At 37.5% G+C, this 21,240-nt stretch overlaps 1 protein-coding gene across 4 annotated transcripts in view; it reads right to left on the bottom strand.

Annotated features, from left to right (window-relative positions):
- MIPOL1 (mirror-image polydactyly 1) overlaps positions 1-15,590 on the bottom strand; it is a 336,826-nt gene extending 321,236 nt beyond the window's left edge. For all 4 annotated transcript variants that reach the window (XR_013336270.1, XM_077769202.1, XM_077769201.1 and 1 more), the window contains exon 1: positions 15,390-15,590. The gene's annotated coding sequence lies outside the window, so the exon portion shown is untranslated. The remainder of the gene's footprint in view (positions 1-15,389) is intronic.
- Between the last annotated feature and the right edge of the window lie 5,650 nt (positions 15,591-21,240).

The following is a 21,240-nucleotide window of genomic DNA, read 5'->3' on the forward strand; positions in this document are numbered from 1 at the left end:
TAACCTCCTAAACTCCTAAACTGTGGTTAGGGTTTCAACATATGAATTTGGGGGAGGAGGATACAAACATTCAGTTCATTACAAGATGTAACCATCATTTACTCTTCTAGCTTCTCCAAAACCCAGACTTGTTGGATTAAAATCATAGCAGCTCCTATTCCCAAAAGTGCAGGAAAATCACATTTTGTTATCTTCTTTACATCCAGGTCATGTGACAGAACTGAAGCCAAAGAGTGTAAGCAGAAGTGATAAAGTGATATAAGCCAATTTCTAGACTCACCCTTAAAGGCATTCTATGAGATCCTCTAGCCCTCTCTTCCCCTCCTGCAACAACCTTGAAAACCTCATTTGAGATGGTGGCATCACAAGAGAGAAGGAACACTGACCTCTAAGCCAAACTTTGATGAGTGAGAAATAAACCTGTGTTGGATTAAGTCATGATATGGGGGTTATTAGTGCAACACAGCCTCTCTTAATCTAATACACAACTGAAAGAGTTCCAGCCTCCTGCCTCCAATTCTGACCAGATTAAGTTCCCTGGTGCAGTAAACAAATGTCAACAGGGATTCTGTGGTGCCTAAAAGTCTAAGACAAAGCTCACGCCACTCCCTCTTCTGAATATATATACACACATACTGTTTCAAGCACACACATTCACACATATTTCATTTTTTTAGACCCTGTGTGTTTCAGTTCAGTTCCATCACCATTCCCAAACCCAAGATAAGGCAAGAGATGGCAGACAGCGACTGTACTGGTTTAATAACTAGAGCTGACTCTTGAACAATGCAAGTTTAAACATCTGCAGATGTTTTCATAAACACAGCATACTATGAATGCATTTTCTCTTCCCTATGATTTTTTTTATGAGTTTGTTTTTAAGTAACCTCTACACCCAACATGGGTCTCGACATTGTAACTTTGAGATCAACAGTTGCATGATCTACTGACTGAGCCAGCCAGGTGACCTCCCTTATGATTTTCTGTCAGCACAGAGCCTGATGAGGGGCTTGAACTCATGAACCATGAGATCATGTCCTGAGCCAAAGCTAGGCATATAACCTACTGAGCCACCCAGGCACTCCAATGAAAGGATTTAAACACTTTCTTTTTTTTTATATATATATATATATATATTTTTTTTTAAATGTTTTATTTATTTTTAGGAGAGAGAGAGAGAGGGACAGCATGAGCAGGGGAGGGTCAGAGAGAGAGGGAGTCACAGATTTTGAAACAGGCTCTAGGCTCTGAGCTGGCAGTCAGCACAGAGCCCGACGCGGGGCTCGAACCCATGAACCGTGAGATCATGACCTAAGCGAAAGTCGGAAGCTTAACCGACTAAGCCACCCAGGCGCCCCAAGATTTAAACACTTTCAAAACAGAGTTCCCTTTCACTCGGTCACTTCCCTATAACTAATTCAGGGCTGATCGTTGTGGAATCATAAACTGAACACTGTATTTGGATACAAGTGCTGCCACTTACCAACTCTGTAGCCTTTGGCAAATCACTTCATTTTTCTGTTCTAGGGAACTGAGAAAATAAGTAGTCCCTAAAATTTTAGATTTCACAAGCTAGTAAAATTGTAGTATTTTCTTTTATAAATGACTTAAAAAATAAAAGCAACTATCTTCAATAATCACAAAATAAAGAACATTTTAGCAGAATATACCTTCAAAAAAGACCATCCTTTAAAATGAGTAAGTTTAACTTCATGAAAAAGCCAGACAGATTCTGCAGACTGTGGTGGAAGCGGCATAGTTTTGAACCTTCCTAAATATCCTTATAAAAACAGAGCAACCAGGATTGCAAAATGAAACCATAAACAAAGTATCTACCACAAGACTAGGTAAACGACAACATACAACACACAACACCAGCATCTAAAAGACCTATAGGATATCCAGCATCTGTGCAGAAAGGAAGAGAGGGAAACAGAGCAGAGTTGTACCTGAAGCAGCAACTATGTTCTTGGCAAGCAAGTAAGAATGCAAAAGGTCTGAAGTGAAGGAGCTGAAACAATCAAAACCATACGAACTGTCAAAACATTTGGACAGTTTCTTACACACTGGGGTGAAACTGAAAATAAAGTCTACATTTGTAGGGAAGAGACAATATGGACAAAATAAAAATGAAGTCCCAGTAAAAGCTGGGGAAGGGAAAGTGGTACAGGCAAAAGATCTTAAAAAGTTACTGGCCATTCTTTAACACTTCTCAAAAACATTTTTCTAATTAATTATTTACACTTAAACCTTTTGACAACTCCTTCAGAAGATTTCAAAGGGCTTAAAAATCATTGCATTCTGGTATAAACAGAATACCTGATTACAATTATTCCATAACCATCAGAAGTCAGAGCTGATCCAATATTAATATCAAATGCAGCTGAATTCCTGATTTGCTAAAATTCACTGATGATAAGAAAAAAAAAAACAAACCCACAATTTGAGACACAAATTCTAGGCACTGCCCAAATGACCACATCCCTTACTTAGAAAAGTCCAAAATATACTAACACAAAAGTAGAAAAAATATATCACCCCTTATATTCACCACTAAAATATATTCTTAAAATCTTAATGTGTTCCCCTTGTCATTTTTGTTTTATATATTTAATTTTTCACAATAACGTATCATAAGCATTTTTCTTCAAAACACTCCAGTAACCATTGACCTTAATATTCCACTTAATGAGGATGCCTGGATGGCTCAGTTGGTTACATGTCTGACTCAGATTCAGCTCAAGTCATGATCTCACAGTTCCTGAGTTCAAGTCCCACATCAGGCTCTGTGCTGTCAGCACAGGATTCTCTGTCTCTCTCTCCCTGCCCACCCACTTTCTCTCTCTCTCTCAAAATAAATAAACTTAAAAGAAAAAGTACTCTTGGGGTGCCTGGGTGGCTCAGTCAGTTGGGTGTCCGACTTCAGCGCAGGTCATGATCTCACAGTTTGTGGGTTTGAGCCCAGCGTAGGGCTCTTTGCTGACAGCTAGCTCAGAGACCGGAGCCTGTTTAAGATTCTGTGTCTCCCTCTCTCACTGACCCTCCAGGGCTCATGCTGTCTCTCTCTCTCAGAAACAAATAAAACATTAAAAAAAAGAAGAAGAAAGAAAAAGTACTCTTAAAAAAATATTCCACTGGATGGCAAATCATCATTTTCTATTATGAAAAGCACTAAAAGGTGCATCTTTGTAGCAGCTTTTTAAAATCTCATTAACACTAAATACAGAAATGTTAAATACTAGTCTAAATTTTTATCCACTAAAACACAAATAATACAATCTTTGCCTTTTCATAAAGTAATTCCTAAAATTAAGAACACATTTTGGATGAAAAACTATTCCAAAAAAATTTTAGTGAAGAAATATTTAATTTCTCTAATTCTTAAGGTATATCTGCATGTAGACCAAACATGAACTTTCAGAACCAACCTGTTCATATTCATATGACAAAATATTTTAATTGAGATTTTAATCTAAAATGGCTAGCAAAAATATTGGCATTTTAAAGATGTTTACACAGATTTTACTTTAAACTAAGATGGAAAGTAATCACCTGCATGAAATAAAGACAGTAGAAATGAGCCACTGAAATCCTAAACCAAGTTTACCAGTAAAGAATCATAAAGAAACTCACAGTGACTTTTTGTATGTGAATTTCCTAAATTACTGTTCACCTACCCAAATGAATTAGAATAATCTTGCCCACTGTGCCAGCTCATGCCACTGAATAAAATGTTCTACTTTGGGATATCATATGCTATATCATATCACACAGTATCTGCGGCTCCCATGCTGGTAATAAGCTCTTTGACATAAATTAAGGAAATGGCTTTGATTTACATTAAATTTAAAAGATAATAAAAGTATTACAATAATAATTAGTATCCAGACATGCTACTTAAAAAAGTAAGTCATACTTCAGAAAATAGTTCATTTAAAAGAACAAATTTAAATGTTTAAAATTTTTTAGATTATATGTACATGGTTGGAACTTAATACAAAACACTATTTTAACAACTGAATGCAAACAGCATCTGTAAAAAATTACCATTCAAGTTCCATCCACGAAGTAGAGTAATAATGCAAAAATTTTTCTAACTGTGATGAACACTTATATCCTTGTATCTTAACATAAAACTATACAATATTGGGTCATACTTGGTAAGACATTACTTCCTAAGATCAAAACATTATCTAAAATAAAAACACACAAATAATGAAATGAACACAGTAGGGGAGAAAAAAATGTTTCCTCCATCTTATTAGGGTTCCTGGTTGGGCCTGAATAGTAAACTCACAAAGACTGATTAACAGGAGAAAAGTAGACAAGTGCATTTAAGGTAAGTTTTATGTGGATTGGTAACCTTCACAAGGAAATGAAGACCTAAAGAAAAAGTTAAGCCTGAGTATTTTTATACTATATATCATGAAAAACAGAAAGTCATTAAAAAATGTGATAGGACAAAAAAGGTACAAGCCAAGGACAGTAATACAGGGAAAACTTAGCAATGCCTGTTTATCTGGATTCCTCTTGGTATATCCCCTATCTTGGGATATAAAGATGCTCTTTTCCTACAGGTATAGGAAGAGCATCCCTCACATGAGGGTTTTATGAATGACCTGCTTTAGGGGAAAGGGGGATGCACTTGCTGTTTCTCAGAATCTTTCAGCTTAAAATATTCAATATGCCAAACTGCCGTATTTTGCGGTAGGTTATTCTGAACCCCACCAACACGAAATGAAAATATCTTACAAATTGCCCTTTCCTAATTACATATTTTTTAGGATAATAGAGCATATGGGGGAAGACATGCAAATACTAATCAAAAGAAAGTAGAAATGACTACATTAATTTCAAAGTAAAACAAGAAATATTACTACCAAGACAAAGTACATTAAAGGGTTTAATTCGATAACGAGACATAAGCAATCCTAAATACGTAAGCACTTCACGACAGTGTCAACATACCCAAGAAAAAATTGATGAAAGGAGCGACAAACAAATCCATAATTACAGCTGGAAACTTCACTATACCTCTCTCAATAATCAGGAGAATAAAAACTCAGAAAATCAGCAATGTGGAAGACAGTATTATCAACAAAGTTGACCTAATTAACATTTATAGAAAACTCCACCCAACACAGAATACACAATCTTTTCAAGCACATGGCACATTTACCAAAAAGATTCTATACTGGTCCATTAAAAGAAATAAAACAAAATCAAAAACAAACAAACAAACAAAACCCTCAATGCATAAGAATTAAATCCATATAGGGGCACTTGTGTGGCTCTGTCTGTTAAGTATCCGACTTTGGCTCAGGTTATGATCTCGTGAGTTTGAGCCCCACATCGGGTTCTGTGTTGACTGCTCAGAGCCTGGAGCCTGCTTGGAATTCTGTGTCTCCCTCTCTCTCTGCCCTGCTCACATTCTCTTTCTCTCTCAAAAATAAACATTAAATTTTTTTTAAAGAATTGAAACCATACAAATTATGTTATTTTGCCACAACAGAAATAAACTTGAGATCAATAATAGAAATAAATAACAGAAAGGTATCTCAAAAATTCCCCAAAACTTCTAAATAACCCATGGTCCAAAAAAGGAAGAAGGGAAATGCTAAAATATACTGAACCATATAAAAATGGAAACACAAGATATCAAAATTTGTGGGATGCAGCTAAATTAGTGCTTGGAGGGAAATTTATAGTATTAAACACATATAGCAAAAAGGGAGGAAGAAAAAAATTTTAAGTGAGGAAGACCTCTTATTAATACATAAGCTCCCACCTTTAAAAAAAAGCACAAAATTAAAAAAAAAATTAAACTCAAAGAAAGCAGCAGGAAAGAGCAAAACTCAATGAAATTGAAAATGTATGATCAACACAGAAAATCAATGAAACTGGAGCACCTGGATGGCTCAGTCTAACATCCAACTATTGATTTCAGCTCAGGTCATGATCTAGAGGATTGTGGGATCAAGCCCTGCATCAGGTTTTGCTTGGAATTCCCTTTCTCTCTGCCCCTTCCTCACTGACACGTGCATGGTCTCTCTCTCTCCCTCCTCTCAAAATAAATAAATAAACATTATTTAAAAAAAAAAAAAAGAAAGAAAATCAATGAAACCAAAAGCTAGTTAAAAAGAAAGAAAGAAAGAAAGAAATTGGTAAGCCTCTTGCTAGACTGGTCAAGATAAAAATAAAGGATACATAAATTGCCAGTATCAGGAAGAAGAGAAGGACATTTAAGTGATCCCATAGGCATGAAAAAGATAAAAAGGGAATATTACAAAGAACTTCATATCTATAAATCTGACAAACTTTTTTTTAAAATTTTTTTAATAGTTTATTTATTTTTGAGACAGAGCATGAGTGGGGGAGGGGCAGAGAGAGTGGGAGACACAGAATCCGAAACAGGCTCCAGGCTCTGTCAGCACAGAGCCTGATGCGGGGTTTGAACCCATGAACCATGAGATCTGACCTAAGCCGAATTCGGACGCTCAACCAACTGAGCCACCCAGGGGCCCCTGACAAACTTCTTGAAGGACACAGCCTACTAAAGCTAATGTAGTAAGAATAGATATGCAGAATAGTCCTGTTTCTATTAAAGAAATTTAATTCATAGTTTGCAAGAAACCTTCCATCAGAGAAAACTCCAGGTTCAGAGGTTATACATCTCTGAAACCCCTTTCTTTCCTGAAAACCTCCTTCCTCAGGAGGCTCCTCTTGAAACTGGACCATATATGTTCTCTAGGGCGTACAGCCGTCCCATTGAGAACATCATTTCACTCTTCTCCTGGGTTAGATTTACAGTTTCTTATATTCCAGGCCTTTCTTTCACTTCTTTATTTTGCTTGAGCCTAACTTCTGATGCTTTTCCGGCACGAAAGTATCTTTATTCCACTCCCATACTTCATTGTTAAGTAGCCACAATTATGGTCAACAAGACAGATGTTGATACATTCAGTACTTTTTTCTATTTTGGTTTTCTCTCCGGAATCCTTCAGGATTTCTTTTTTTTTTTTTTCATTCTTAATGCTGTAAAATTTCATAAATGTATGTCTTACAGGTAGATCGTTTTGTTTTAAATATTGAACATTCTTAGGAACAGAAACATAATTACACCTGATTTGTAATGAACCTTGTTTTGGTTAGGGTGATAGAATTTGGGGTAACATTTCTCTGTCACCTTTTTATTTATGTTGCTTGCAAGAGTCTGTAACAAGCATATACTATTTTTATAAAAAGCTATGCCATTAAAAAATAAAAAAGAATGTCCCACAATGTCAATTAAAACTTTAAACATTCAAACTCTGATTCCATAATTCTACTCCTAGAAATCTATGTTCTAGCAAGGGGTGCAAATATATACAGATAAGAATGTATATAGCAGTGCTGTTTATACTATTAAAAAATCAGAAACAGCACAAATGTCTATCAGTTAGGGTTTGGTTAAACAAACTATGGTACATATATACTATAAACGTTATGCATCCATATATACACTGACACAGATGTATAAAATATTACTAAATGAAAAAGGGTTTTATAAAACAATAAATCATTACCACTGTTGTATTAAAATAAAAAAGTAAACAAAGCAAACCAAACCATGTGTTTGGGTATCTATACACATGTAAAGAAATGCATAAAGGTTGAAAAGATGCATTCCAGGGTGCAGTAGCTTCCATAAAAGAATGGTAAAGTGTATATAATTTCCACAACTGAAAATGAAATAATATAAAATATGAATGAATTTAATGATCACCAAATGCTTCAATTCTAAGACAAAGATGTCCCACTGGATTTTTAAAAATCCAATTCTATGTCCACATTAACCAAAAGAAGGCTGTCATAGCTATATCAAAATCCAAGAGAGGTCACAGATAGGAGAAAACTAAGGAAATACAACAACTAAATGCAACATGGGATCTGGATGGGGTCCTAGAACAACAACAAAATTAATGGAAAAACAGGTAGTATTTGGATAAAGTGTATAATTTTGTGAATAATATTATAACAACATTAATTTCTTGGTTTTGAGAATTGTACTATGATTATGCATTGTGAACATTACAAGCAGGGTGAATGAAGAGTTTTACAGGGACTCCTCTACTATTATTCCAACTTTCTGGTAAGTCTAAAATTATTTCAAAATAAACAGCTTTTAAAAATAGCAGACTAGGCTTGGTGGCTCAGTCAGTTGAGTCTCCTCCAACTTCAGCTGAGATCATGAACTCACAGTTCGTGAGTTTGAGCCTGCTGTCTGGCTCTCTGCTATCAGTGCAGAGCCCACTTTGGATTCTCTGCCACCCCCCACCCCCGCCTCTCTCTCTCTGCCGGTCCCCTGTTTGTACTCTCTCTCTCAAAAATAAATAAACATTAGGGGTGCCTGGGTGGCTCAGTCGGTTGGGCTCAGGTCATGACCTCATCGTTTAGGAGCTGGAGCCCCATGTTGGGCTCTGTGCTGACAACTCAGAGCCTGGAGCCTGCTCTGGATTCTGTGTCTCCCTCTCTCTCTCTGCCTCTCCCCTACTTGCTCTCTCTCTCTCTCAAAAATAAACATTAAAAAAACACTTTAAAAAATAAACATTAAAAAAATTGTTTTAAATCAGACTAGACTTTAAAACAAAAGGCATTACTAGAGATAAAAATGAACACTTCTTAGTGAGAAAAAAAGGCTCAATTCATAAGATAGACTACTAATAAAGTTGTACGTTTCTGATAACATGACCTCAAAATAAATAAATAAATAATTGGCAGAACTACTAAGGAGAAATATATCTATGATTACACAAAGAGATTTAATACACTGTAAATTCTCAATATTTATCAAGCAAGCAAGCACACGTACGCTTGCACACACCACACCCCACAACCACATACACCAATCAGTAAGGAGAGAGATTTTAAAAAAAGCATTAACAAATCCCATCTAATAGACACAATAAAGCATTGCATCAAACTACACAATTCACATCTCTGTTTCTCTCTCACACATTCATACTCACGCAGCATTTAAACAAACAAGATAACATATACAAAACAAGTACTTACACATTAATATTTTGATGGTAGTTACAGGGGTGTTAACTATTTAAGTATTCACTGAACTGTCCACATATATTTTATACCCTTTTCTTTACATGTATTACATTTCACAATGAAGTTTTTAAAATGAAGTTTTTAAAAAGTTAACTTATCTATTAGATATAACTATTTTTATTTCAGTTTTTCAAAACTTGTTCCACAGCAGCCAAATTCTCAAGAAGAAATTATGGAGAGGGGAAGTTGGTATACTTCAACAGAAAATGAAACAAGATTCAGGATTAAGGTTTCCAACAAAATAATCCTGTTGTACTCTAGTAGCTTCTGAAACTTATAAATCCAGGAATACTACAGGCGATTCTCAAAATAGTATTTATTTACAATCAAATCACCGTAATGAAAAACTACAGATAAATAAGAGTAAACGACCTGAGTATCTGTATCCCAAACAGTAAAATATCTAAATTAAAAATACTTTCAATACAGACAATAACTGAATCAGAGGTGCATATGTCAACTGTCAAAAGGAGTTTTACAGTAAATTTGTCTCATCAATTATCCATTTTAATGAAACCCTCAACCAATGTATTAATTCTCAACTTTCTAAGTAATATCTCCTTATGTTGCCAGTTTTCAAATCAAATATACAGCAATTAAGTTATAGCCAAAACAAATACAGAATGATTACTTTTCAAAATGTAAAAATAACATATTCTCAAATATGTTTAAAATGACAAAAATAGGGGCACCTGGTTGGCTTAGTCAGTTAAGGGTCTGACTTCGGCTCAGGTCATGATCTCACAGCTTATGAGTTCAAACCCCGTGTCAGGCTCTGTGCTGACAGCTCAGAGCCTGGAGCCTGCTTCAGATTCTGTGTCCCTCTCTCACTCTGCTCCTCCCTCGTCATGCTCTGTCTCTCACTCTCTCAAGAAAAAATAAAAAACACTTAAAAAAAAATTTTAATGATAAAAATAGACTAAAGCTATGTTCACAAAAACTTCAGGATGGACTATTTCTTTTATTAAAAAGTTTCTTTTTATTAAAAACTAAAAATTGGGAGGCGCCTGGATGGCTCAGTCGGTTAAGCGTCTAACTCTTGCTTTCAGTTCAGGTCATGATCTCGTAGCTTCTGGGTTCAAGTCCGGTGTCGTGCTCTGCACTGATGGCAGAGCCTGCTCTCATTCTCTCTCAGTTTTTCTCTCTCTCCCTCTCTAAGGATAAATAAATAAACTTTAGGGGGAAAAAAATCTTAAAAAAAAATTAAAATTGGGGCACCTGGATGCCTTAGTTGGTTAATCGTTCAACTTAAGCTCAGGTCATGATCTTGTGCTTGGTGAGTTTGAGCCCCACATCGGGCTCTGCACTGACAGTGCTGAGCTTTCTTGGGATTCTCGCTCTCTCCCTCTCCCCAACATGCTCACTCTCCCTCTCAAAATAAATAAACTTTAAAAAAAATTAAAAATTACTAAGAGCAGTTTATTACTTATCTGTTGCTGCTAAACAAAGTACTCCAGAACTCAGCAGGTCAAAACAACACCTCAGTTCCTGAGGAATCTACCCTTGCTTAGATGGGTCCTGGAGTTCAGGGTCTCTCACAAGGTGATAATCAAGGTGTCAGGCAGGGATACAATGATTTTAAGCTTTAACTGGGAAAAATTTTCCAACTTCACTCAGTAACTTTTGGCAGGACTCAGTTCCTGAGGGTTACTGAATTGAGCACTTCAATTCTTTGTGGGCTATTGGCCAAAGCCTCCCCTCAATTCCTTGACAGGCGGATCTTTCTAAGGTCAGCTCATGATACAGCAAATGGTTACATCAGAGTGAGCAAGCCAAGAAAGGTCCAGCAAAAAGGAAGTTAGAGTCTATTATAACATAATCTTGGAAGTGACATCCTACCACTTTTGACATACTCTATTAGAAGTGAGCCTTTTGGTAGTCTACCCTCAAGGGAAAAGCATTATACATTAGTGTGAATACCACGGTTATCTTAGAAGGCTGACTCCTACAAGTAGCATAACAGAAAAGACAAGTGAAATACAAGTCAGGAGAACTAGATTCTAGTAACTTATGTGACTAACTACAATCTTTCAAGACCTCAGTATTTTCATTGCGAAAAACTGAGACCTAAAAGGCCTCTAGGGTAATTTAAGTTCTAAATTCTGTGCTTCTCTACTAAGTCTATTGCAAAGAATTACCAAGAATTAGAGATACTTGGTCAAAATGCCTCATTTTATAAAAACCAAATTCCAAGAAAGGTTAACATAGACAGGTAGTAAACTATACTTATTCTGCTCTTATACCCAGTGCTTTTGCACAGTAGCACATTGCTTTTACAGTCAATGTACTAAAACAGCCCTATCCCTTCTTTATAATAGTATCAAAATCCAAGATATTGAAATGGAAGTTGAGAATAATAATACGCTACTAACAAGAGCAGCAAAAACTGATGTTGTGAATTATCTTTTCCTTTCACCAACCCTAAAGTGATCTCTGTACGTGGAATGTGAGATGAACTATCCTCTGCCCATCCCCAGTCACATTTATCTAGACATTTTAGTAATAAATTTTCTGGAAGGGAAGCATAAAAGAAACAAATAATATTTCTCTCACAGCAGAGAAATACAGTCACCTTAAACAAAGAAAGTAAGATTAAATATAACCTAAATGAAACATCTAAAAATAGAAACTGCAACCAGAAAAGGCAAGGTCTATCCCCTCTGGAATCCTGGAAAATACAACATCCCAGAGGTCAACAATGACAACATGATGCAAGCAATGTCCAGGGGAGTTGGTTCTCTCGGAAGCTAATGACAACATCTGGACTGGTAGATATATCCTTAGTAGTCAGGGTCCAGTACTGTTAAACATTTGCATTACATAAACGCCCTATGTGTTCCTATACGAAATCCACTTAATACCCTTTACCAACCCTAATAATTTGTAATGACTCCAACTCTGGTTCAAGAAGTCCAGTGAAAACAATGCATATAAGTACAATTATTTGTGTGGCAATTATAAAGCAGTAAAGTATTTGCATTAGTCAAAACGTGTGAATGAGTGAGTATAAACTCATGTATATAATCGCACAAATGGATCCAAAATTTTTATGTAAGAAAGGCTAAAGGACAGCAGTTGGTGGTGGCAGAAGCTAGGCCTAGTGGCTTATCTTAAATCTTAATATCTTATCTTTAATCATAATAATCAAGTAAGAATGACCAAAACTCAATTATCTATCTCAAAGAAAAGATCAAGTTGATGAGAATACCCGTTAAGTCTCTCATTGGTTTTAGCATATTTCTAAATACATTAATAAACTCACTTCTATAAGCCACATTAAAAAAAAAAAAGAAATTGTTAACACAAATGTTAACATAGGTTGAAATAGCAGTCAAAAAAATTTTTTATACTTTCCAAAGTTTTTTGGTAATTTTGATACTGAGTGAAAAGCCAGGGGGCCCAAAGTAAGAGAAGATGCACTGGACAGTCCAATGGGGGCATTTCAGGAAGAGAGCACCTCCATCATGGGCAGGAATGAAACAGCTGAGTTTCACGGCCCAAGCCATTAGCTATTACTTTCCATATTATGAGAATACTCAAGAATAAAAATTTTAAGCAAGCCATCCCACCATGGAATGGCTCAAAAGACAGTATCTCAAAGTATTGCAAAAAGTATTTTATGCTTTTTATGTATTTTTTTTCTCTCCAAGAATCCAGAACTGTTTATTATTTATCCTTTTCTTAGCATTTTATGCAGTATCAGAAAAGGGGTTCTATCTCCTTTCTTTTCTCTCCTCTTACCTCTCTTTTGTTCCTCAGTTATAATGGGATAGGAAAAAGTAGGAGCAGTACGAACAGTTTAGGGAAGCCTAAAACAGCTCTCTAGTTAGCCTTGAGGTACAACTGGTAAGAAGCAAAGAAAATACTTAGAGATTTCAAATTTAACTCCAAAACACTACAGCGCATGCTGCTTAATAATATTACTTAACCTCAAAAGACTACAACATACAATACTTAATATTATTAGTTTTCCGGGGTTTTTTTCAATGTAGCCATTCTCAATAGTTTCACCATCACCAATGGGCCAAAGATTGAGCTGTTATTTTGAACAGTCATTTTGCAACATAGTAGGTTGGCAATCTATGAAACAAGAATCAAAGAAAGGAAGAAGAGTGAGGGAGCGAGGGAAGGAAAGCAAGCAAGCAGGCAAAAAAGAAAGGAAAGTATGGAAGAAAAAACAACAGAAGCTGTATATTGTATATGGCCTGCAAAGCCTAAATATACAAGCAGTCATAGCTTTATACAGTAGTGCTTTAAATGAAACTTTACAATGCAAGGACTGCCTGTATCTATTATTTGGCCTCTAACAAAAAAATGATGACCCCTGCAATAGAGGAATCCAAATGGCCAATAACATATGAAGAGGTGTTAAATATTATTAGTCATTAAGGAAATTAGGGGAAAACACCAATGTGATATCACTACACACCCACCAGAATGGTTAAAATGAAAAAGACCACACTAAGTGTCGCAAGCATTTGGAGGAGTTAGAATTCTCAAATAATGCTAAGAGGAGTGTTAAAACAACTAACTTGAACAACTTTTTTGGTAGTGTATACAAGAAATACATACCTGCACACCCTACATATAGACATTTCACCAACAGTATATCTAACAGAAACGTATACATAGGTTCACCAAAATACAACAGACCTTTGAATAATGTAAGGGTTAGAAGCACCAACCCCACACAGTCAAAAATCCAAGTTTAACTTTTGACTAAGAATTTAATTACTAATAGTCCACTGTTGACTGGAGGCCTTATCGATAACATAGTCTATTAACACACATTTTGTATGTGTATTATATACTATAGTCTTACAATAAAGTAAGCTAGAGAAAACACTCCTAAGAAAATCATAAGGAAGAAAATATACATTTACAACAGTATACTATATTTATCAAAAAAATCCACTCATGAGTGGACCCCTACAGTCTAAACACATGTTGTCCAAGGGTCAAATGTACTTATAAATATGTTCCTAACAGCCAAACACTGGATGGAATACTATGCGGCATAAGAACTACTACTCCATAACTTGTGTAAATCTCACAAATATTGAGGAAAAGTGATTCTTAAAGGACTATTTACTGCATGATTCCATTTATATAAAGTCAGTAACAAGTGAATTCATAGATGACTTTAGAAATCAGCATAATGGTTACCTCTGGAAAGGAATCTCACAGAGTGGAGTTTCTAAGATGCAAGTAATTTCCTTTCTTGATCTAGGTGCTAGATACATGGATATGTATGCTTTGTGAAAATTCAAGGAGCTGTACACTTATGATTCATGTGGTTTTCTCTATGTCCATCATACCTTAAAAGTTAACACACTAAAAAGATTTTTTATAAAATTTCTGGCTTTAAAGGATTGTGTACAGCACCTTTTAATTTTTCTGACTTATCATCATTACTTCTCACCAATGAGATATCTTAATTCCTGTTATCTTATATGGAAGTCGGCTTACCTTGTTTTTCTTGGTATAATATTGCACAGGATACCCAAATGATTATGTACCTGTCATTTTCGGTTAGTACCACACTAGATCCCAAGAAGAAACTGAAAAGCCAATAACTTTCATGAGAACATGTTAAAGTTACCTGGAGGGTGGGGGAGCTCTGAAAAGTGGTTTTGTTTGGCCCTTTGTTTTGGTTTACCTTTGTCTACCGCCACAGTGATTTAATCTGCATGAAATGTTCAAAGGAGCTTTTCAAAAAGCTTGTTTCTGTGGTGTTTAGTTCCTTCCATTCCTGGAGCTTAAGATACTTCTTCACAAATAATACTGGGTGGTGTCACCTTCCAGAGAAATTTGGGCTCAGGCACACTGTGAACCTAAAAAATTCTAACAGTATCTTTCTACAGGACGGCTCCTTGTGCCCAAAGAAGCACCGTAATCTCTGCTGAAACTTACAAGTGTGAGAACTGAAATACACAACGATTAAGTCCCTCTCAAGGACACAGAGTCATAGGCTGAGCCAGGACCTGAACTCTCCAACTAACAGCCACTAAAGGGAAAAACAAACAAAAACCTACACCCTTGGATAAATACTCAGCTGTTGAACTTTTGTAGTAAGAAACAGCAGGATGCCGAAATTACGCCCAGAAAGAGGACCTGAGGACCCCACGACGCTGACCTTCGCGTGAGCTCCATCACTTCTCGCCAACATTCACTGGGTGTAGACTCCGCGCCGCCCCTTCTGCTCCAAGGAGGCTGCGGCCGGAAATTCCAGGGCTGGATCTAAGCCCACCCCTCCTTTTCTCCGGTCGCCAAAACTCCCAGCCTACCTGTTTACCGGAGATGCGCCTGGCACTGCCTGGAGAGCCGACTCTGGGCGCTCGCCCCGAGTTTCTGAGGCCCGACGCGTGGCCACCACGTCAGCCAATCGTCGCTCGCTCAGAACCTCCAGACCCCGTGGCCCGCCCGCCAGGGGAGGTGCGCCTGCCCGCAAACAACCGGGCGGGGCCCTCTGAGGGAGGAAGCCAGCCGCACGCCGCGCGCCGGGGCCACAGGGAACCGAGGCGGAACGGGAGCCCTACAGGGGCATGCGGCGCTCACTGGGCATGCGCAAACTACCGCGCTAAGTCCACGGGGCGGGGCTTCTGGACGACTGTAGGAGCTTGTGAGATACTTGTAGGAGTTTAGGGAAAGACGGGTTTAGTAGTTTTCGGTGACTGCCCGGGCTGGACGCTACTGTGTCGAGTCCGAGACCACGAGCGCGTTCTACGAGAGCAAAATATTGCCCCTACAAAACCTAATCGGGCTAGAGGAGGGAAACCTTGTGGTTAAAAACGTGTCTTGTGGCCTCAGCTTTAGCCTTGCACTGTTCAAGAAGTTGAACGAATTGTGGTTTTCTGGTTAGTTTGTGTGTGGTTTGGGGTGAGAGGATACCGGGGAGGGGGGCATATTGTGAAGTGACGGTTGAATGAAAAGAGCTAAAGTTGGTCTCCAATTAGGTGAGCAAAAAACAAATACCTACCTAGCTCCTGGCCAGGGAATATTTACAAACTAAAACTTGAAGATGGTAAACTTTTTGACTGAAGTCGTAGAACGAGATCTGAATGCCTATCCTATGTTCATGGATTCTTTAAGACTCAGTGTTGAACCTTCTAGAAAAAAAGAATTAAGTCCTCAATTCATGTACCTCTGTGTTTAAACAAGAAAGGACTGACATTATTAAATAGCTACTAGTAATTCAGATGTGGTTTTCTTGTTCCCCATATCAGTATTGCTGTTACAAATGTCACCTTAACTCCTTCCAACACCAAATATTTATTGAGTACACACTATGTGCCTGTAACTCTTCTGGGTGTTTGATAAGCAATAATAATGATTTTCTACTCCATATCCCCAGAGATTGGCATAACCGGAAGTGTGGATAGTTTCCCAACACTTCATTAAGTGCAAAAAAGGGGAGTGGAAAATAAGACCTAAAAAATTGGATATAAGTTTGTTGAAACAAAATAGGTTGTATTATTCGCAAATCCTTGGCTTTTTTATTTTTTTCTTAGTTTATTGTCAAGTTGGTTTCTATATAACACCCAGTGCTCATCCCAAGTGCCCTCCTCCATGCCCATCACCCCACTTCCCTCTCCTCCACCCCCATCAGCCCTCAGTTTGTTCTCCTATTCAATAGTCTCTCATGGTTTGCTTTCCTCCCTCTCCCCAACTATTTTTCCCCTTCTTCTCCCCCATGGTCCTCCGTTAAGTTCCTCCTAATCCTCCTATACGTGCAAACATGCAGTATCTGTCCTCCTCTGCCTGATGTATTTCACTCAGCAAAACACCCTCAAGTTCCATCCATGTTGCTACACATGGCCAGATTTTGTTCTTTCTCATTGCCATGTAGTATTCCATCGTACAGATAAACCACTTCTTGATCCATTCGTCAGTTGATGGACACTTAGGCTCTTTCCATGTTTTGGCTATTGTTTAGAGTGCTGCTATGAACATTGGGGTACATGTGCCCCTATGCATCAGCACTCCTGAATCCCTTGGGTAAATTCCTAGCAGTGCTATTGCTGGGTCATAGGGGAGTTCTATTGTTAATTTTTTGAGGAACCTCCACACTGTTTTCCAGAGCGGCTGCACCAGTTTACATTCCCACCAACAGTGTAGGAGGGTGCCCGTTTCTCCACATCCTCACCAGCATGTATAGTCTCCTGATTTGTTCATTTTAGCCACTCTGACTGGTGTGAGATGGTATCCCAGTGTGGTTTTGATTTGTATTTCCCTGGTGATGACGGACACTGAGCATCGTTTCATGTGTCTCTTGGCCATCTGGACCTCCTCTTTGGAGAAGTGTCTGTTGATGTCTTCTGCCCATTTCTTCACTGGATTATTTGTTTTTCGGGTGTGGAGTTCAGTGAGTTCCTTATAGATTTTGGATAGTAACTCTTTATCTGATATGTCATTTGCAACTATCTTTTCCCATTCTGTTGGTTGCCTATTAGTTTTATTGATTATTTCTTTGCCGTGCAGAAGCTTTTTATCTTGATGAGGTCCCAATAGTTCATTTTTGGTCTTGATCCCCTTGCCTCTGGGGATGTGTCAGGTAAGAAATTGCTGCGGTTGAGATCAAAGAGGTTGTTTCCTGCTTTCTCCTCTAGGGTTTTGAGGGTTTCCTATCTCACATTCAGGTCCTTCATCCATTTTGAGTTTATTTTTGTGTATGGTGTGAGAAAATGATCTAGTTTCATTCTTCTGCATGTTGTTGTCCAGTTCTCTCAGCATCATCTGTTAAAGAGGCTGTCTTTTTCCCATTGGATACTCTTTCCCGCTTTGTCAAAGATTAGTTGGCCATACATTTGTGGGTCCAATTCTGAGTTCTCTATTCTATTCCATTGGTCTATGTGTCTGTTTTTGTGCCAATACCATACTGCCTTGTTGATTACAGCTTTGTTGTAGAGGCTAAAGTCTGGGATGGTAATACCTCCCGTTTTGGTTTTATTCTTCACTATTTGGCTATTTGGGGTCTTTTGTGGTCCATACAAATTTTAGGATAGTTTTTTCTAGTTTTGAGAAAAATGCTAGTGCAATTTTGATTGGGATTGCATTTAATGTGTAGATTGCTATGGGTAGTAGTGACATTTTAACAATATTTATTCTTCTGATCCATGAGCATGGAATGTTTTTCCTTTTCTTTGTGTCGTCTTCAATTTCCTTCATAAGTTTTCTGTAGTTTTCATCATACAGATCTCTTAAATCTTTGGTTAGGCTTATTTGTAGGTATTTTATGGTTTTTTTGTGCAATTGTAAATAGGATCAGTTTCTTAATTTCTCTTTCTGTTGCTTCATTATTGGTGTATAAAAATGCAACCAATTTCTGTACATTGATTTTGTACCCTGCAACTGTACCCCGAATTCATGGATCATTTCTAGTAGGCTTCTGGTGGAGACTGTCAGGTTTTCTATGTAGAGTATCATGTCGTCTGCGAAAAGTGAAAGTTAGACTTCTTTGCCAATTCTCATGCCTTTTATTTCCTTTTGTTGTCTGATAGCTGATGCTAGGACTCCCAGTACTATGTTAAACAACAGTGGTGAGAGTGGACATCCCTGTCGTGTTCCTGATTTCAGGGTAAAAGCTCTCAGTTTTTCCCCACTGAGGATGATGTTAGCTGAGGGCTTCTNTTTTTTCAAAAAACCAACTCTTGGTTTAGGTGCAGTGTTAGATTTTGTACTTGCACTTTCTCTAATTTCTTGAAATAGGCCTGGAGTGGGGTGTACTTTCCTCTTAGGACTGCCTTTGCCGTATCCCATAGAGTTTAAATTGTTGTATTTTCATTTTCATCTGTTTCCATATATTTTAAATTTATTCCCTAATTGCCTGATTGGCTCATTCGTTCTTTAGTAGGGTGTTCTTTAACCTCATGTTTTTGGAGGTTTTCCAGACTTCTTCCTACGGCTGATTTCAAGTTTCATAGCATTGTGATCTGAAAGTGTGCATGGTATGATCTCAATTCGTTTATATTTATTGAGGGCTGCTCTATATCCCAGCATGTGATCTGTCTTGGAGAATGTGCCATGCACACTTGAGAAGAAAGTGAATTCCAAGGCCTCAGGGTGTAGAGTTCTAAATATATATGTCAAATCCATCTGGTCCAATATGTCATTCAAGTCCATTGTTTCTTTAGTGATTTTCTGTCTAGTTGATCTATCCATTGCTGTAAGTGGAGTATTAAAGTTCCCTATTATTAGCACATTCTTATCCATAAGATTGTTTCTGTTTGTGATTAACAGTTTCATGTATTTAGGTGCTCCCGTATTCCATGCATAGACATTTATAATTGTTAGCTCTTCTTGATGGGTCGACCCTGTAATTATTATATAATGCCCTTCTTCATCCCTTGTTACTGTCTTTACTTTAAAGTCCAGTTTGTCTGATATAAGTATAGCTACTTCAGCTTTCTTTTGACTTCCAGTAGCATGATAGATATTTCTCCATCCCCTTACTTTCAATCTGAAGGTGTCCTCAGGTCTAAAATTAGTTTCTTGTAGACAGCAAATAGATGGATTTTGTGTTCTTATCCATTCTGCTGCCCTATGTATTTTGATTGGAGCATTTAGTCTATTTACTCTCAGTGTTAATATTGAAAAATATGGGTTTAGAGTCATTGTGTTCTTTGTGGGATTCATGCTTGTGGTGGTGTCTCTGGTACCTTGTGTTCCTTGCAACATTTCCCTCATAGAGTCCCCCTCAGGATTTCTCGTAGGGCTGGTTTAGTGGTGACAAATTCTTTCAATTTTTGTTTATTTGGGAAGACTTTTATCTCTCCTTCTATTCTGAATGACAGGCTTGCTGGATAGAGGATTCTTGGCTACATATTTTTTCTGTTCATCACATTGATGATTTCCTTTGGCTATTTTATTGTAATGAATGGACAGTGTCTGAAGAGGTTTGTTACAGATTCAGCTTTGAAATAACATCTTTTGTTTACATCAGTGAAGGTCTGAAACAGATACTTACCGACACAAAGTACCATCAAATATATGAGACAAAAAGAGGAGTGGTATAGATTGTTAGATTAGGTGGGAAGGGCATTCCAATCAAGAATGGCTTCTTAAAAGGTTTAGGGCCACCTCAAATTATGTTTAAAAACAAGAAGGGAAAGTTGCTTTTCCTAGCTAAGAAATAACAAGAGACAAGGGAGGAGAGTGATTACAACATTGAGAAAATTCAAAACAGATACTGGGTTTGTAAGTTAAACGTAGAGAAAATGATTATACTATTTTTCTTTGGATAAAAGTACGTTAACCCTAGTTTTATAAAGCTCATCTGGCTGCTGAAAGTCTTCAGGGTAAAAACCCCATGTTTTCTTTCCCTTTGGTAAGTTGTTTTTTCTTCCGACTTCAGATCCAGTGAGATCAAACATTAGGCCTTTTCTCCCTAGTCCCTCCTCTAACTTACCCAAGGTAACTCTTTAATGCTCTTTTCCTGACTTTTTCAGATCTCAATAGCTAATTTTTCCCTAAATCTCTTCCACATCACTATCACTTATGTATATATTTCCTTACTCTCTATCCTGCTAACAGTTGCCAGTCTGTAAGAAATGAAAAAGACCACTTACAGCTTTCTTTCCTGTTCTCAAACTAATTATCAAAGATGTTGTCTAGGGGCGCCTGGGTGGCTTAGTCGGTTAAGCGTCCGACTTTCGCTTAGGTCATGATCTCGCGGTTGGTGGGTTCGAGACCCGCGTCGGGCTCTGTGCTGACTGCCAGCTCAGAGCCTGGAGCCTGTTTCAGAGTCTGTCACTCCCTCTCTCTCTGATCCTCCCCTGCTCATGCTGTCTCTCTCTCTCTCTCTCTCCTAGAAATAAATAAAACATTAAAAAATTAAAAAAAAAAGATGTTGTCTATACTTTCATCCCTCTTAAAAGTTGGACTTTTGCAGAAATTTCAATAAGGATGAGAGGGAAAAGAAAATGAACCCCCCTCTTGCTTTACAGGGAGCAAAAGAATGTCAGATCATGAATGCTCTCAATTCCACAAATATTTAAGCCTCCTGCAATGTGCCAGGCACTCCAATCAGTTCTGGAAATAGAGTAATGAATAAAAATTATGTATACAAGTACTTGAGAATGCTGTGTACATTTATGCAGGGTTCTCTAGAGAAATAGAAACAAGATTTTATAAATCCTG

Source organism: Crocuta crocuta, unplaced genomic scaffold, assembly GCF_008692635.1.
Source record: "Crocuta crocuta isolate KB4526 unplaced genomic scaffold, BGI_CrCroc_1.0 scaffold65, whole genome shotgun sequence".
Taxonomy (NCBI): Eukaryota; Metazoa; Chordata; class Mammalia; order Carnivora; family Hyaenidae; genus Crocuta; species Crocuta crocuta.